Raw genomic sequence first — 15,270 nt, forward strand, 5'->3', positions numbered from 1 at the left:
TTTTTTAAGCTTGATCAGACATGTGAACAGCAGAACAATTTTCTTTGGGATTGTGATTCCTTTTATCCCCTCTCTCTTTACTCTCGCTTGCTCTTGTTCTTGTTCTCTGTATTCATGAGCTCAAGTCTTTAACTATGCAGTCTCATTTTTACAATATTTCACAATGCACAATTGATGCTGGTGACTTTGTATGACTTTGCTGCTATGGTGGACCTAAATTAAACCAAGGCTACACAACAAGCATTAGGGGGAAAGCATTATGTTTATTGTAACGCCGAGCTGTAAAGATGATTCAAAAAAAATGCGTGGCTTAGTGGAACACAGAGACAACAGCTGGCAGAGAAAATGGGACTAGAAGCTGTGTTCATTGTACAAACTTGGCATAAACTCCTGGCGTAACGAGATTAACCCTATTTTCACATGAACTATGTTTTGCATTTACAGTGGAATCATGTAATTCCTAACCGGGGTGACCTCTAATCTGACTCCCCCCTTCGGTCTAAGTTATCCTTGGGCAATAGGCCTACACAGGGGAGCAAGGAGAAGATAAAGGGTCATTTTCACCAGCAGACACTGCCCCTGGCATTCTACCATTTGCAATTAATGTACTATATGTCCTTTTCAGGCTCTGATAGTTAAAAAGCCCTTTAATGAGAAGACTGTGAGTCAATATTTACCTTCCCTGCTCGGCTTGTGAGCAGAGATGCCAGAGGATGTGTGTCAATGTGTTTGTGTGTTTATGGAAATGTGTGATTAAGTCCTTTCGCTGGGAAGGATGGCTGTGAATAAATGCGACGCTGTGCTGTGATGACGGCTCCAAAAGCATGGAAAGATTGAATAATTACAATAATTATTCGAGATTGTGAAAATAAAAAGTCTGTTTCCTTGCATCACATTATCGTATTGTCATATTGATGCTGATGAAACTGAAACCGGTCATCAAGGTCCATTCCCGTGTGGTGAAACAATAGTTCTGTCAGCGGGGGAACTGGACGCACATGTTGAGAGACGATCCTATTGTACCTTTCTTTTTCCTTTTTTGTGAGCATTTCCATGTCATCCACGAACCTGCCTGTGAGACACAGAGAAGCCATGCTGAAAGCCTCACAAACCTAGGCCCACACTCCCCACATATGTCCCCTGATTGCAATTCTGAGCATTCCAGCAGACACGCATTCTACAGGCTGGCATCCCTACGTGGTGCCCCCCAGCACTCACAGTGTGCCCCTCAAGCTGTTCCATTTTCCCTGACAAATATCACCGTGGGCAATCCATCAAACACATAAGCCTATTCTTAAGGCGTTGGGGGATTTTGTGACTGCCGCTGCCACATTGTTATGTCATGTCTTTCTCTCCACCAATAAGCCAAAGCACTCTCTTTACATCTCTGAGCTCTCTGCATGCTCTATAATGTCATCCTTCCTGACTGGTTCTCCTTTATGTCCCATTCCCTTCTTTATGATTATCTAGGGCCATATCTGAACTTGGCCCTCTTATTTGTGTTTTGATTGCTATGACCCCTTGGACCTCAGGCATTGCCCTGTTTGTTGTGCAGCGTGGCACCTGTCATGTAAGAAAATTACATTACATTACAATAGGGCTGACCCTGAATAGTTAACGATTTGATGCTTCGATGGGTGGAGCCTGATTGATTCAACGGTCAATCTCAGTCCTTCGCGGCGGCGTTATGAAACGAGGATCATACCATTTTGGCTATATGGGGCTCAATGTGTGATAAAACTACAAGTTTTCTCCCAATAAGTTAACATACAGCCTAATACAGTTTTGTCCTCGATGTTGTCAAGTCTCACTCAGCAACGAGGCGGGAGATCTCTGATGAGACACAAGCGCAAACAGCTTGCAACTTGAGTGACGGCATTAGAGCAGCAGGCACATCAGCAATCAGACCTCATTTCCTAGTAATTTGGTGTCGCCGGAGCTGTATTAACTACATAGGTGGTCTCGTCTGTTTAGGAGGCTAAATAAATACATAAATGTCACAGAACTAGCCCGCTTCGCAGGAGATACTATAATGATGAAAGCCACCCTTTGTGCAGATATCAGTGATGGCACCTTAGCTCCTTCAGGTAGTCTCCAAAGGCTAATTTGAGTTGCACATGTTGTGATCAAGGCCTCTCCTTTATATGCTTCAGTGAAGTGCCGAGTATTTCGCACCTGTATCAAATGTGGCCCAAACTCAGTCGGGGCTTTGGGGCACGTTTCTACCCACTATATCAATATTGTCATATTACAGTAGCAGGGGTCTTGCTAGCGAAGGGAGGGGGATTAGAGTCCTCTTTTGGAGCTCAGCTGGCAGGTGTTTGATTGAAGTAGCATCCCAAGAGGAGTGCAGGCACTGAGGAATGGTGAGGGTTTTCCCATAGTCTGTGTCAACAGCAATGTCTTTGGAGCATCAATGTGGACCTAACACTCCTCCATGCTTTCATGCCTTTGTCACCCTGCTCTAAGTTTTTCCCCCCAACCTTTCTTCCTTGCCTCCCCATGTATCATGTTTATGACTCAATGCACAAACAAGCTGTCAATCAGGAGAGGGCCATAGGGGGTCACCTCATGCATGAAGTTGCAAGGATCTCTTATCAGTCACAATACAGTCAGTCATCATTTTCAGCACCAGCTTGGGGTTACAGAGCAAAACTGGTTGACTGAGATTAACAGTTCGCTGCTAGGAAGGAGGGGTGTCCACTGCTTCGCTATCTTTCTCTCCCACCTAGCTTTTAAGTTTCTTTCCAGATCCTTGCACGTGCAGGCGCAATGAACCAAGCTTAGGTTTGCTTCATTGAGGTTTTGCCCCTCGAAAAACACAACGTGACTGTGACTCAAGTTGCTGGACTAACACAAACAATGAACACAATGGGACACTCTTGTAAAATGATAAGTTGTTTAAAACTAATTAAAGAGTTCAGCGTGAAAAATGTGTTGCTGCAGCTGCTAAGATATGGAGCAATTCATATTAAACTTTATTTATAAAACAAAGTCACTAAGTGCTTTCCATGGTTGAACCAGGATTAAAACATTTGAGAGTATAAGTAAACACACCACTAGAATACAGATGGTAAAGAAGTACAAGGCACAAATAATTTCACAATAAAAGAATAAACTAGAAATATTTTATGTAGGCCTGAAAGGTATAGTAAGGATTTTTGAAGTGGGTCTCTATGAGGTACTTATCCATACTCAGTGTATTACCTTTATACAGTGTGCAGCCAAGTCGAGCTTATGTGTAGGAAAACGGTATATAATTGAGAAAACATAGTTCCAAAGTAAATTGCTATCCAACGGATACAGCATATACAATAGCCACTTTAAAAATGGGTATGGAACATAAATGGATTGCTAATATTCTTCCTTCAAGATCCTACCTTTATCATCCTAGCATTGATGACAAGAACTTTAACCACCTTAATATCTTAACAAATTACTGTAATAAAACTGAATGTCTTATTAACACAGAACATTTAGCAAAAAGTGATCTAATATCAGTGCTCATTCCTACCACAGAAGAAACATAGAAAACAAAAAAAACTATATATTATTATATAATATATATATATATTTATAACAAAGTTGCATTAACAAACATTTCTCTTTAGAGGTAAGGTCTCAGTCAGCTCACATATGCCAGGAAGCGGGAGCAGATTGAAATAGAACATGTCTGACTGTGCGGCTGATAATAACCCCTTTCTGGTGACTGCAGCCTCCGGGGAGCCGTCTGTCTGTTAACAGCGTACACAAATAGTCAGGGGACCTTGAAGATAAAAAAAAGTAAATAAAATCAAGCCTAATTGCTAAAAGTTTTGTTCTGGACACTCAAAAATCTATGTATATAAAATTAAATCCATTGACGTTAGTACATTAGGATTCTGATGGTGCATAGCCAACAAAGTACAAACAAGCCATCAGAGAATCCCTTATTGATTTGCTTTATTACTGCATTTGAAGAGCAGTCTAATGTACTCCAGCAGTGTGTTTTAATGCCTGTTTTGCAATGAGATGCACATGAATTTTCTCATCTATTATTTAAAACAACTGATTTTCTCATCTATTATTAAAAAAATCTTTACATAGAAGTTTGCAAATGATCAATAATTGTCTCATCTATAAATACTGTATAAAATGGTTGTATTACAACAAGCACACTGTGACACTGCAATGACACTTGGTTTGTGGAACCTCAGCATGCTGAGCACTTATTTAATGCAACAAGGAAAACATACAGTTATAAAGCTTTTAACGTCACAGAGACTGATTTTTGTTGGTTTTGTTTTGGGCCTACTGTTTCTCCTACAGCTCAAACATACTGGGCATGTATAGCAAGTGGCATGTGACAGCGATGTGTGAAACTTCCTGCTCACTTTTTCCGCTTGTGGAGTGACAGCAGGTGTAGAGAGCAGTCTTTAATTGCATGTGACGTCCGATCATGCAGACAGGGACCTTCAAGCCACTGAAGAGTCACCTGAGAAAAAGGTGAGGAAGGTGGTGGGCTGGAAACATTGGATTGACACCCTCCCTGGAAGCCATTCGCTTGACTGCACCCAATCCACCTACATTTTATACTGCCACCCCATTGCATCATAAAAAATCTAAACAAATACAGTAGGCTTAAAACTCACTGGCTCCTTTGAGTCAGGCAACTTAACCTCACACTTAAATCCGTTAATGCTTGCTTTTTGCTTCCGCAAGGGGAAGCAATCTGCATGAAAGTGTTCATACAGTGAAAAAAAGGGTCAGGAATTAGGGGATTAGGGATTTAAGGAAGTCTCTCGTCTGGAGCAGTTGTTACCAGATTTATTTATTTTTTTAAATGCAGGTTATGAATAAGACTGGATCAGAATCTGTTATTTAGAGTGCAGATGAATACATGATTTTCCTCCCTTCTCAAAAAGCAAAACCACAGATGTAAAACAAAGCATCAGAGCAAGATGTAAGAAGACAGCATAGCAAGACAGAATGAGATAAGTGTGCAGCACAACAGCCTTTGATCAAAATATATGGAATTGAGGAACATTGGGCACCCATGCCTAAAGAGCGGATTTTTGCATTGCTGTCTGTTCGTGGAAGGTGGGAATCTATCAAAAGCAGAATGGAGGCCCAGGCACATATGTGTTCTTTGAAGTTGGGATTGCTCAGCCAGCAAAAAGTCAAGACTACACAGTCATGAGTTGAAAAAAAAATTACGAGTGGACAACGGTAAAGGGTGAGCAAAAATGTAGATCAGTTAGAAAGGAAGGAGACGGCTAGAGAGTTACAGTGTAGATATTTATTAAATATGTTTAAAACAAAGACTTGCAAAATGTAAAGTAAGGTGCAATTTCAGAGGGTTATAAATTTTTGTCACTAGTTGAATTTGTCCATCCAGTGAAAATCTAAATTTGGTTCAGTCCTTCCATTAAGGGGTTGGATCAGCTCTATTAATGTCTCATTTATCAAGCAAATTAATCTCTACTACTTAAAGGGACTGTATATAGTTCTTTAATGAAATTAATTACTTTTTAATTAATTTGTGAACAGGTTGTAACCTCACATAAAAATCAACCATTCCTGTATGCTGCTTCCTATATGAAGAAATCGGGTTGGATTGTCTGCAAAATCCATTAGCTTATGTAGAAAGTTCATGCGCACTCCCAATCCTCCATGGTACTGTTTCTGAATTCTGAACTCTGAACTACACACAACAAAAACATAACGAAATGGGAGTATGCTAACAGCAAAAAATGACCCGCTATAAGCCCAATACAGACCCCAACACAAACTCCATGTTGTGTGAAAGCGTGGGTCAACATTCGAAAGGTGCTTGAGTTACAAAAACCGACCCAGAGTTGACGTTCATCATTTAACAGTACCATGCACTTTGGTAAAATATTTTCGTACCATTTCCGTATTTCTGTGTGTTGGTTTGTTACCCGAGCCAAGACAAACTGTAATTGAGGGAATTGCTTATTGGGTATAGCAGAAGGAAGAGAGGAAAAGAAAGAGGCATAATGATAGAAAGATAACAACGGCTACATTACAAACACTAAGTGCACAGCGCACTTCAGCAGCAGAAGAGCAATAACACAGCAGCTTTGATATACACCAGCAAGCAATCAGATCCATGACTTTAGCACTGTAGTTGGTTGGTGTGGTTGTAAACGGAGATTATTTACCATTTACAAGGTACAAGGTAAATCTATTGTCATATTACAACAGGGTTGTAAGATGAGTAGCATAAATTCCCTTTATGCTACAAAGCAAACAATATATACAAAATTATATAATTATACACAGAAATAAACTATTTTGCACGTGCATGGCTGTAAGTGGGTACTGTCTTTCAGTATCCTTTGGGTTCTGCGCAGTCACCTCACCTCAACGCCTTCACTGATGTTTGATGGGTACTAATGATCTTCTGATCTTTACCCGCTGCAGAGCCCTCCAGTCCTGGGCTGTGCACATCTCATAGCAACTGGTGATGTTTCCAGTCAGGATGCTTTCTAATGCTCCTCTGTAAAGTTGACAAGCATTTCGCATGGGGATTTTGCCTTCTTAGATTTCCTTAAGAAATGTAGCCATTCCTGAGATGACCAGTCAGGTTCAGGCTCAGGCACTAAAAGTGTCTGGGGTCTGTTTGTGAGGACATCCAGTATCCAGTATCCAGTATAGAGTGTGGTACTTAAACCAAGAGTGCTAAGTTTTCCGATCAGTTGAATGGGGGAGATCGTGTTGAATGTTGAGCTGAAATCCACAATCAGCATTCTGATGCAGGCGTTGTTTTTCTCAAGGTGTGTGAGGGCTGAGTGAGAAGGCATCCTCTGTGGACCTGTTCAAGGTCCAGGCTGCCTGGGATGTTGTTTCTGAAAGCACTTCATCAGAATGGGGGTGAGTGCCACAGGGAGACATTAGCACATTATCACTGTGACGTATGACTCTCCTTGGTGTCTTCTGCTCTTTGCCCCAGCCCTGTTCTGTCACAGACCTACCCCAGCTATTACCACTAAAATTTAATGTCCCGACTCGCTCAACTCACATTCAGGGACATTTAAAGTATTGCATTAACACTAATATCATTTTGACAGTTCCTGCACTCTGCATTTTGTGCCATCAGGTTCAATGGACTGAAATGCTTTATTGCCCAATGTAATGTTATGTCACAACGGAAACACAAAGAAGCTGTCCTTTCAGTACAAATGCAGCTAAAGCTTTCAGGATTACAAGCAATGCCAGAGAATGAACTGAAGGACAGGATGTTGACTTATTCCTAACAGGAGGCAACAGGGTTGAAGAGAAATTATTTATGCCCAAAACAAACTATTCAACTGCGGAATAGAGACTAGATATTGTGCCAATGATAGTTTGGCACAGTTTAAAATGCCTTTATGCAGCCCTTTTAATGATTTTGATGTATTTTAAATAATAGTTCTCTGTTAAATGTCTTTTCATAAAATAATTTATGATAATCATCAAATGAACGTGGGGCTGTTTTACAAAATGTCAATGCGTATGAAGGTGTTGAAGGTGCTTCTTGTCACAAGGCTGTTTTCAACATCACATCTGAGCTCCTCTTTCTGGATGAATGTAATTTAATATTTAAAAAAACAAACAATGTTCACGCATTAGCTAAAAATGATGTAGAGCTGCAGCATCTAAAATGAAAGGTTCATGGGTGTTGTGGTGTTAAAAGGGGTGTTGAGCCCTCATCGTTCATGAATTACAACAGCTGATAAACCCAGATTACTCTGGCCTGTTGGGTAAAATAGCATCTGTTCATGGCAGACTGTGTTAAAACATCTCCACAGGCTATAAAAAGGACAGTGTGTGTTTGAAGCTGACGCCTTGACACCTTGAACGCAGCTCTGTCTCTGGCGCTCTCTCTCACTCTGCAGCCAGAGGCGCGCCTGAGGTCACAGCTCCTTTATTTAAGGAGGGGGTGCCTTCCCAACATGTAGGGTGCAGGCCGGTTAACTGCAGGGCTTCTCGGGGACCCAGGTTTCTGCTTTATTCCAATGTATATGATAAAAAGTGATGATGAAAGTGAATTGGAGAGTGGTGAGCAGTAATGAGCTAAGCAGCTGCTTTTGAACAATTCCCTATATGGTGCTGCCAAGTGGAAAAGGGCTGCTGCATCAACCTTTTTACCTTATAAATGGTCAAATAGTGTTAATCCCACCGCCAGAGAACAGGCCAATGTAGACAGATAACATCCAATGTTCTGTGACAAAAGCTGACAAAAATGACTAAATTCACTCCTATGCCTTATAACTGATTGGGTTAGGGAAAACTACTTTTCAAATGTAAACCACAGGTGACTGCTGATCATCTCTCAAAATTGTAATCATTATAATGCAGCATTACACCTCAATCTATAGCTTATTCAATAAAGAGCAAGTTAGCAGAGGAGCAGTAATAGCTTCTGTCTTCGGTCAGTGTCAAGGATGAGTTCAGGCACAGTACCATGTGTAGGCCACCCACATTTTTATTCAAGCTATGCAAATAAAATGAAAAAAAAAAAGTCGTCTTGAAATAATTCGGGCCTTGGGTCTGAACCGCCAACTGTTAACACAGCCTAGGTAGACAAATTATTAAATGAATAATATTTAATGGATTACAGTATTGCGTGAGACAGAGATGTGAGGCTAGTATGCCACTGTCCCCCTCATAAGTTATTATGATACGTTTGCCAAACCTCTGAAGTTGTGCTGAAGATTGGAAGTGGGAGATCAAAATTCCAAGATCAGAATTCCAAGATCGGAATGGAGCGGTGAGTTTTTGCAAATGGCATAGGAGCAGTAGTAGGAGCCAGAGGAACCTGATTATTATGTGATAGGTTTAGCAAATATGAAGGTGGTTTTAATAACAAAATAAGATGTGAAAGACTAAGTTAACACCCCCTCAACATCTTATATTTGCTGATCATCAGTGGTTTAATACGGCAAATATATACTGCAATATAATGAGCAATACAAAACATACAAACAATATGACAGATAGCTTTAAAGTTAGGTTCAAATGCAGCCTCGTGACACCAGCAAAGACTGTTGAGTTTGCTGAGCAAATGAATGTATTAATAACACAGCAGTCATTTTCAAAAATTTATTTAACCTCTAATTATTCTGATTTGAGAGCTCATGGCTGCCTTGCCCTGCACTGCCATTTCGGGGTCATCAGAGAACAAAGCCAGGGCCAGCATCAATTAGGAAAAAACAATGGCCCACAGAGGCACATAGCGGCTTTAATTACAACCCCTAATGGAAAAGGGCCTGCCCATAACTACTTCAAAATGCATGCTAATTGGGAACAGAATTGATTATTACAGCAGTGAAGGTACATCTACACACATACAGGAATGTTTCAGGTACTTCTCTGTGAGCATTCACTGTGATATTTGTGAGGTAAATTCTGGATTTTGTCAGTGATATCAGAGGTCTGTTTTTTTTTTTTTAAATCACCAGGCTGACTGTTCGATGTTCACCTTCAACCTTCATCCATTTCTGAACAATCTCCCACTTGGCCTGAACAATATTAGTGTAAATGAGCAAAACTCCTAAAACCTGTCAGTGCCAGACATGGATGAAGAGTGCTAACAGCTGAGTGAGATCAGTGGTATTCACATGAATGCAACAGGAGATACAGGCTCTACCAAAGGGAGTGGTGGGGTATAAAAAAAAATAAATGAAAAAAACAGTGCTTCAGGGAGATGAGATGGTACAACCTCTTTAAAATTGCAAAACCGCTGTCATATTAAATTTTCTGATTTTACTGATACCACTTCGGGCTGACGTTCATCACAACAAAGGATTTCAAAAATCTGGAAGAAAATAGTTTTGAAGTAAATTAGACCTTTGTGGCTAATAGCTTCTGTTTCTTTCATTTGTCCAAACTGCACTACAGGCTGTCCAAGTGTTTTTGTTGAATGTGTATCCTTTGAGAAGATTTATGCAACACAATGTGGTTAAGATCACATGGTTGAAATTTGGCTCTTTTCCTTTCCATCTCTGCTTGAGGCAGACTTGAAATAAACGTCTTTGTGTCATTCTCTACTGGCATGCTCTAATGTGTACATCAAAGCCTGCCTCTTCCAGAGCCTCATATTCATGAGCATACTGCGGCTGCGGCAACAAAATAGGTTGATTGTCAATCGAGCGAAATGACTCGTTTTACTATCAGAATGTGACCCAGTCTATACCAGCTATATACAATTTTACCCCCAAGTACGTTAGCGGAGGGCTAAACCGCAAGTTAGCCTGTTTCGCCAGCAAAAGTCAACACAGCGGACACTGTAGCACAGTGTCGACTAACATTTAGGGGTGTAATTGCAGAATGACGGAGACACCAACGCACAAGTATAAATGCTTGGCTACGTGCATAGCCTACAGCGAAGCTACGCACGTAGGCCCTTCGCAGGAGTATAAATCAAGCTTTACACGCTCTTTATACTATGTCACATGACTTCTTCCTTTGCTTCAGTCATACAGTCACTAGGGGTCACGGCCAGAGGTGCGTAGAGTAGCTCAAAACTGTACTCAAGTAAAAGTACTGCTACTTTGCAAAAACAAGTACTTAAGTAGAAGTAAAAGTGTTCATCAAAATAACTACTTGAGTAAGAGTACAAAAGTATTTAATAAAAAAATTACTTGAGTAGTGAGTAACTTAGTAAGTAACTTAAGAAAAAAAAAAAACAATTTCCCCAAGTCTTTTATTTGATACGGATGTGACTTGAATTATTTCAGATGGTCTTCATCAGGTAAAGGTAAAGAAGTGAACATACACTTGTATTTATTTGTGATGAAATGACAAATGAATAATAATAACTAAAGTAATCATCTCCTCATTAGATAACCTGCCACGTTTACACCAGGACAATATTCCTGGCGTGTATACATCAAGTGTGATAATAAAATATTGCATTAATATTAAAGTCGGTTAGTACTCCAATAAGTAAAGACTGTTAAAAAATATAAAAAGTCATGGGGATGCTTGACTGCAATAAATAAATAATTAGCAAAGTAGTGCGACGAATGTATCCAAATGTAGTGGAGTAAAAGTAATGATTTTTCTCTTAAAAAACTACTCAAGTAAGAGTAAAAGTATGATGTATTAAAACTACTCTGACAATTTAATTAATTGGTCACGGTCTAACAGTAATGAAAATATGTTGCTGCATAATCGACCTATATGGCCAATTCTGGTGAAGACGGGCTGAACTGTTATTGATGCTGCTTTATATGTTGGCATTAAAGACTAGACTTTATTCCCAATTTTTTAAATCAAACCTTAATTGTTGTAAAACATAGCAAAAACAAAATAATTATATAACAATACAAAGTGTGTTTACTCGACTGTTCAACATAACTGTGCACAATGGCTTTTAAAGAGATTTTTTGCTTTTAAGCTTGGGTTTGGGGGATGACAGAAACAGCATAGAGTATCTGGTCAATTTTCAAAATAAAACACTCTGTGCAGACAGATCATATATCAACAACAAACAAAAACAGAAAGCCTTTAACTACATAGCCTACTTACCCATGGTACAAGAAGCACAAAAATCAAGAAATAAATGACCAAATCAACAAAATCCGGCAGGCAAAACGCTCTGCTTCTGAAACTTCTCCGAGTGAGGTATGAAGGAGGACAGAACAAAGCCATGTTGAAGATGTGACGTCATAGAGACGTGCCCGGCAAAATTGAGCTGTTACACTAGTTCTAAAGGCGTAAATCTTTGTACTTGTTCTGTCACTGGAATTACACTGAATATCATATCAAAAGTAAACAACAGGATATTATTCAGCATACTATCAAACTATATTTAAATATTAATATTCAGCCTCTTTACAATCCTAAAAGTCTTGTCTTTGGCTCTTTGAAGGATGGGTACCTTATATTTGTCCAACAATTTTGTATAATTATCTGGTCTCCATGAAATGCATCTATTTTTTTCTGTAAAAGCCCATTAGCCACTGTTTTGGTGATTCACATCCCAGTGCTCCTTTTCCACCCACATGTGAACAGGCTGGTTTGGCATCTTTTCACAAACAGTTTCTCTGCTAATGAGCTGCTACCCATACTGCATGCATCTTCATGTTTGAATTAATGGATCAAATACTGTAACAAAAAATCTATTTACTATTATTACATCCCTAAATTCAACAAAACGATCAGAAAATGCTACATCCTCAAATATATTTTTGCATTTGATATTTCATGACATTTCACTTAATGTCTGTGCTTTTGCCTTTATTTTTAGGCATCTCTGGTTTTGGAATTAATACCTTAAAAGGTCAGTTAAACCAAATAACAAATAAATTGCTTATCTCTTACCTCTAGAAGTATCTAACCATACAAGTTGTTTAAGTTTAATTTGCCCAGGTTTTGAGATACCCATCTCTGAGATTTTTGTTTTCACCCCAAAACCATGACAGCAAATATACTTTTGTTTCATAGCATTTACAAATATACTATTGTTATGAGAAAATAACCAGACAGAAATGGCCGTTGTCTATTCCACTGAACTGAATGCCTCGCAAACCAAGAAATGTCATGACATGGATGCAAAAATCCAACTAAAATCCAACACTGGCCACAATATCAACCAGAAGTATTAAAAGTGATAGATACTGTTGATATCTCAAAACATGTTTACATGTAAGCAAAACCATCCACATGGGTAGTTACCTAGTGGGAAAATGTGTTGCATTGGTGAACCTACCGATTAATATTTGTGTAATATTTGTTTAACACTTGTGTGTGACTTGAGAAGCTACTATAAAATAATAATTGCATTGCCATGAAAACAATGTACAGAACTTTTGCTGAGATCGTTGCGCGCTACATATTTTTGGGTGTTTGCAGATTTAGTGGTCTGGGAATTGAAGCTTATTCTACTGATGGTAAATCTCTGTGAAGAAGAGCATCAGCTGAATGCTTAAATGATCAAGTAGCACATCATGAATCATCTACAACAAGACACATTAATATATTGCAAGTGCCACATCTCATCATTAAAAATGTTCCCACGAAATGATGCGCTCTTCCCCTCTGAAGTGAGCTGGCATGCAGCCCTTTAAAACTAAGCTTTCCTTTGACATGGCCCCTTCACCACAGAGCTAACACAGCGAGATGTGGATTTGTTAGTACAGACATCTAAAGTGCCTTAACACAAGTGAGAGAGAGAGAGAGACCTTTACATTCCCACCCACGTGTTAGATAAAAGGAATAAATACACCGCTGCACTGGAAGTCAGCCATAATGACCCAATTAACAGTCCCCAAACCAAAGAACATCACTGAGCAAATTAATATCTTCATGTTGTCTTTCTTATTCTTGCTCTCATCTCCATTTCCCAATATTGTTCAGCCATCGCTCTCTCCCCTTTTGCTCTTGTTTTGTTTCTCTCCTCCTTACCGCCATCTCCATCCTCACCCTCTATCTTACTCTCTCTCTCCATTTCAAAAGGACAAATGTTTCCTGCAGTCACTGTAGCACTGCATTGGTATTCTGCTCTCAATTTAGCCAAGAGGCAGGCAGCAGTATCTGCTTCCAGCAATCACACAGCAATCTGACACAGGGCACACGTAGAGAGAGGGAGAAAAGGCTTGAAGAATTAAAGGAACGGAGAAATATGAGAGACAGAGAGAGAGAGAGAAAGAGACAGCAAGAAAGAGAAAGTCAGACATACCTACATGGCTGTCCAGCAGTGACATCATGTGCTGTGCTATAGGGTCTCTGAACAGCAATATCTCATCTGCTTTTGTTTGGCTCCTTCAGAGAGTAAAAGGCGAAAAACAATACAGCATCTGGAGCTGTTCAATACTGTTCTGGACTTTCTACATCAAAACAACTTAAATGCTTTGATCTGAATCATGCTGATTTTATTCCATTTTTTTCAGATCTATCAAAAGCAATCCTCCCAACAAAAAAGTTGAACAAATTATTTTCTTTCGGTTGATTTCTGCGTCAGAGCTTATCTGTGAGCGCCACAAAAATGCAAGACTTCAAACAATTGACACACAACTGCTGGCAAAGTAGTTATCTACCTTTTGAAGATTCATAAATTACAAGTCATTTCATCACTCAGGACAAGGTAGGAGCCACTGAGTCTATTGATTACAGTATTATGGGGGTTGCGATGCAATATTAATAGTGCATAATAAAACAGCAAAAAAATGGAGATAATGTAGGAAAAAAGGCTTCTCCCCCATTACAAATGATCAAAACAGAGCAAGCAATTTTGATGGCTGCATAGGGAAAGAGAGAATTCACAAGCAAGGTGTGGAGATGCAGTCCGTTTGAAAGAAAGAGAAGAGGGAGATAAGTGTGCAGTGAGGAGAGGCAGGAGTAGGAAGTGCTGACAGCGGGGAAAGGTGAAAGAGAGATAAGTGGAGTAAGGGGGGGAATTTGGGAGAGACAGAGAAGTGGGGGGAGGCTGAAGAGAGATGGAAAGCCCAGATAGCCTTGAGAAGGGAAGGTAAGAGGCGGGTGAAGGAAATACTGCGGGACGAAGAGACACAGAGATGGATAAAAGTGAAGGAGAGGGAAAACCCATAGATATGGAAATGGGATGTGTCAGTGAAGGAGGGAGCCAGAGGTGTAGAACAGAACAGAGTTTGACATGAGTTGACAGCACAGGAGCACATCCCAAGAGCAAATGAAGGCAAGAGCAGGGTGTACGCCAGAGACAATAGGCTCGGAAAGAAAGAAAGAAAGAAAGAAAGAAAGAAGACAGAGAGAAAAAATAAAAAAGAATGAAGCAAGAAATACAGAGAAAGATAGCTAGTTGAAAGGCAGACCTACAATGTAAGTGTAATGGTTTTGCATTTGAAATATTCTGTTCAGATATTCAGCACCTTTGATGTTAAGTATTGTGTTTTGTAAGTCCCAGCCACATTCAAAGTAGCACTTATGCCACATCTAAAACTCACATAATCCCTAAGAAAGTGTTTTTGTTTCTTCTACAACTCAATCTTTCAAGCAAAAGAAGTTTTTGCCTTTTCAGAGAGCACCTTACCCTTATCCATCTTAGCCTCCAATAGGTCTACACCTCAACTATTAAATCCTGCAGAACACTGACATCCTACTGCCTCACACCAAAGAAATAAATCCCTTGTGACTTCTCTGCAAAAGACTTGGTAAAAGTCAACGACAGACAATTTTAATGTAATTTAAACACATCACAACAGTACAATTTGCATTACTACTACTTTGCAGAACCTCTCACTGACCCCTGAGAAGAATGAACTGCTAAAACATGTCCAAAAACCTCCTAAAGGTTAGGGCCGA

General features: G+C 39.7%; 1 protein-coding gene across 5 annotated transcripts in view; it reads right to left on the reverse strand.

Moving 5' to 3' along the window:
* Positions 1-15,270, reverse strand: part of nrxn2b (neurexin 2b) — a 704,163-nt gene that overhangs the window by 595,400 nt on the left and 93,493 nt on the right. The gene's annotated exons all lie outside the window — the stretch shown is intronic.

The sequence above is a fragment of the Micropterus salmoides genome, unplaced genomic scaffold, assembly GCF_014851395.1.
Source record: "Micropterus salmoides isolate LMB-PRFRI ecotype aquatic unplaced genomic scaffold, ASM1485139v1 Ms_hic_scaffold_2, whole genome shotgun sequence".
Taxonomy (NCBI): Eukaryota; Metazoa; Chordata; class Actinopteri; order Centrarchiformes; family Centrarchidae; genus Micropterus; species Micropterus salmoides.